Below are 3,423 nucleotides of genomic sequence, written 5' to 3'. Positions count from 1 at the left end.
AGCTTGAGGCGGAACGGCAAATCCTCTTGCCCACAGCACCGCGGCAGGGAGCACCAGAGGACAGACTTGAACTCATTGCCGTCCGGCTCCCAACCTCCCAACTAAGGCAGCCCCGATGGACTGAAATGGGCAGAAAGGTCTTTGTAGAGCTCCCAGCTCTCCGGGGCTGCCGTACGGTGGGCAGCTGTTGTCCTGTGTCGCAGTGACACCTGCTACAATTCAGAAAGCCTGGCCTCGGCCCCTGAGCTGCCAGTGGAGAGAAGGGTGGGGGCAGGTGTCATTGCTTGCTCTGGACTGGGGCTCGCTGCAGGGGAGCAGAAGACTGCCTCCCAGTGCCCCCAGCACAGCTCGCACCTGGTGTGGATGACAGCAACACCTGCAGCAGCACAGCCTGAACACCTCCGGCTGCCTGCCGACCTGTGCTCCAATCACTTTCTGTCCCCTAACGGGCAGCCAGCCCAAAAGTGGAACCACCCTGCTCTCCATTTAACAGCTGAAGGAACTGGGACACTGAGAGGTTTAGTAAGCTGTCCAAGATCACAGAGCAGAGAAAGAGCAGTCAAGGCTTAGGTCCCGACTCCATCCTTGAACATCGGGGCTCTAAGATGTTAAGGGTAGACACCTGCTTAAGAGGAAGAGGTCTCTAGATGAAGCACTTAGACTGTCCCCACTCTTCCTGGAATCCAGTCCAGCTCTGCCACTTCCTGCCTGTGTGATTTTGGGCAACTTGTTCAAGCTCACTGCACATTTCAGTTCTCTGTGGAGGACATGGGAGTGAAAACCAAGTACCTACCTTCTGGGCTCCTGTGGCACCTCAGATGTAAAGTAGCCTGGCTTCGAGTAGGCCCAGGTAAGTCAGCTGTGATCACAGTTATGGTTATTTCACAGTGTAGACAGCGCAGTGGTTACCTCTGGGAGTGTGACGGCGGGAGACCTTCCACTTTGTTCTCACCACACTTTGGTAGCATTTTGCATTTTTTTCAATGAGCATTTACCTCCATTGTGTTATACATATTTTTTTTTTAAATAAAACCCTCTGGCTGAGCTGAGGTGTGAGTAGGCGGCAAGAGGCCTCTTGTGGCTAGTAAACTGCTGTCTTTGGAGAAAAAAAGAGGGACCATTTGATTGTACTTCATATAACCTGAGTCACGGCTTGTGGGTATGTGAAAGGCCAACACACTCTCATCCAGTTTAATAAGAATCAAGTTTGCCCCCCGACGCTTGGCTGCAAAGGGAGCACTGGACCTGGAGCCCAGCAGCTTTGGCGCTAGCTTCCCATTTTGCCACCACTTGTCACGAAATCTTTATTTCTTTGCCGGCACTGAGTGTCCATTGTTCACCAGGTCCAGTATGAGCCCTGGAGCACAAAGCACAGGACAAAGCAGAGGTGGCCCCCATCCTCCTGTGACCCATGGTCCAGCAGGGGAGGCCGCCACTAGCAAGTCATTCACAAAGAAATATTAAATTGCCACCTAATGAGTGCAGGGGGGAGGGGCAGGGTAGAGGTGCTCTGAGAGCCTCTATGAAGGCAGGAAGTGGCCCAGGCCAGGAGCAGATGAAGGATGCAACACAGAGACAGAGGACAGCATGGACAAAGACCAGGTGGTGCAGAGGACCATAGTGGACCTAAGGGAGAGAAAGTGTGCCTGGAATGAAGGGGGCAAAGGAGAGGTTGGCATGAGACAAAAGAGGGTGGGGTGCAGGGGTGGGCCATACAGAGAGGGTTGAAGTGGGGATTTGGCCTTCATCCCAAAAGCCACAAGGCCAGAAAGGAAACCAGTGAGATCCTACCTGGTGATAGCCCTCCAAATCCTAAAGACAAGAGATTAGGTAGAGGGTCAGAGTGGACCCCTGCCAATCTCCAGTTCCTTAAACTGCATAGGCCTGTGCACAGTGCATCAGAAATAGCTCTTCCCGTAGCTGCCATCTTGCATCCCCGTGTGTGTGCACCTAATCTCAGCTGGTGCGCCCGAGACCCCCCTGAGCACCAATCCTAGTCCCCTGCGCGGTCCCATTTCCGCTCCAGCAAGATGAAAGAAACTATCATGAACCAGGAGAAACTCGCCAAACTGCAAGCACAAGTGTGCATTGGTGGGAAAGGAACTGCTCACCGAAAGAAGAAGGTGGTTCATAGAACAGCTACAGCAGATGATAAAAAAAACTTCAGTTCTCCTTAAAGAAGTTAGGGGTAAACAATATCTCTGGTATTGAAGAAGTGAATATGTTCACAAACCAAGGAACAGTGATCCACTTTAACAACCCCAAAGTTCAGGCATCGCTGGCAGCGAACCCTTTCATCATTACAGGCCATGCTGAGACAAAGCAGCTGACAGAAATGCTACCCAGTATCTTAAACCAACGTGGTGCAGTCTGACTAGTTGAAGAAGACTGGCTGAAGCTCTGCCCAAACAATCTGTGGATGGAAAATCACCACTTGCTACCGGAGAGGAGGAGGATGATGAAGTTCCAGATCTTGTGGAGAATTTTGATGACGCTTCCAAGAATGAAGCAAACTGAATTGAGTCAACTTCTGAAGAAGATAAAACTTGAAGAAGTTACTGGGAGCTGCTATTTTATATTATGACTGCTTTTTAAAATTTTGTTCATGGATCTGATAAAATCTAGATCTCTAATATTTTTAAGCCCAAGCCCCTTGGACACTGCAGCTCTTTTCAGTTTTTGCTTATACACAATTCATTCTTTGCAGCTAATTAAGCTGAAGAAGCCTGGGAATAAAGTTTGAAACGAGATTAGTAAAGTTCTTTGCCTAGGGGAAAAAAAGAAAAAAAGAAAAGAAATAGTTCTTCCCCATTCACTTACCCATTCTCCATTCACTCACAGACACAGCATTTAGATAGCATTCTAAGACTATAGATAGCAATTAAATTCTAAAAATAATTTAATTCTTTTTAAAATTTAATTTAATTTAATAACTTCTTTTTCTGGTTCAAAATATGTACTCTATAGTGAAAAGCCCTTGATGCTGGGATATAAGCCTGGGAAAGGCTTTTACAGAATGATGGCCGGCCCTGTGGAAGTCTCTTCATCTCTCTGCATCCAGTACTTGTGCTCTGTGGGGTGAGTAGATACCACAGGGATTAGGGATTCAGCTCCCTTCCTGAGGCTGTCCTTCAGTGAAGAACGGTAGCTAGAGGATGTAGCTAGGAGCATAAGGAACAACTCCTAAACCTGTTCTAGGAGCTGTCCTAAGACTCTTGAGGTCCTTGAAACGTAGTGAGTTCCTCATTCCTGGAGGTATGTAACCTGTCAAGGTACATACATATATATATATAAAAGTAGGACTCCCATGCAAATACAGATTGAACAAATGTAAAAATTTGTTTAACTCATGAGTAGGAGCAGCAGTAAGATGGCAATGCTCTTTCAAAGGATACTAGGGGAACCATTAAAGAATACTAGAGA

General features: G+C 47.9%; 1 pseudogene; it reads left to right on the top strand.

The window, feature by feature from the left end:
• Nucleotides 1–2,030: 2,030 nt before the first annotated feature.
• LOC132001167 (transcription factor BTF3-like) lies at nucleotides 2,031–2,753 on the top strand (annotated as a pseudogene).
• Nucleotides 2,754–3,423: the final 670 nt, after the last annotated feature.

This window comes from Mustela nigripes, chromosome 14, assembly GCF_022355385.1.
Source record: "Mustela nigripes isolate SB6536 chromosome 14, MUSNIG.SB6536, whole genome shotgun sequence".
In the NCBI taxonomy this organism is placed as follows: domain Eukaryota; kingdom Metazoa; phylum Chordata; class Mammalia; order Carnivora; family Mustelidae; genus Mustela; species Mustela nigripes.
This window is presented reverse-complemented; position numbering and strand designations above follow the sequence as displayed.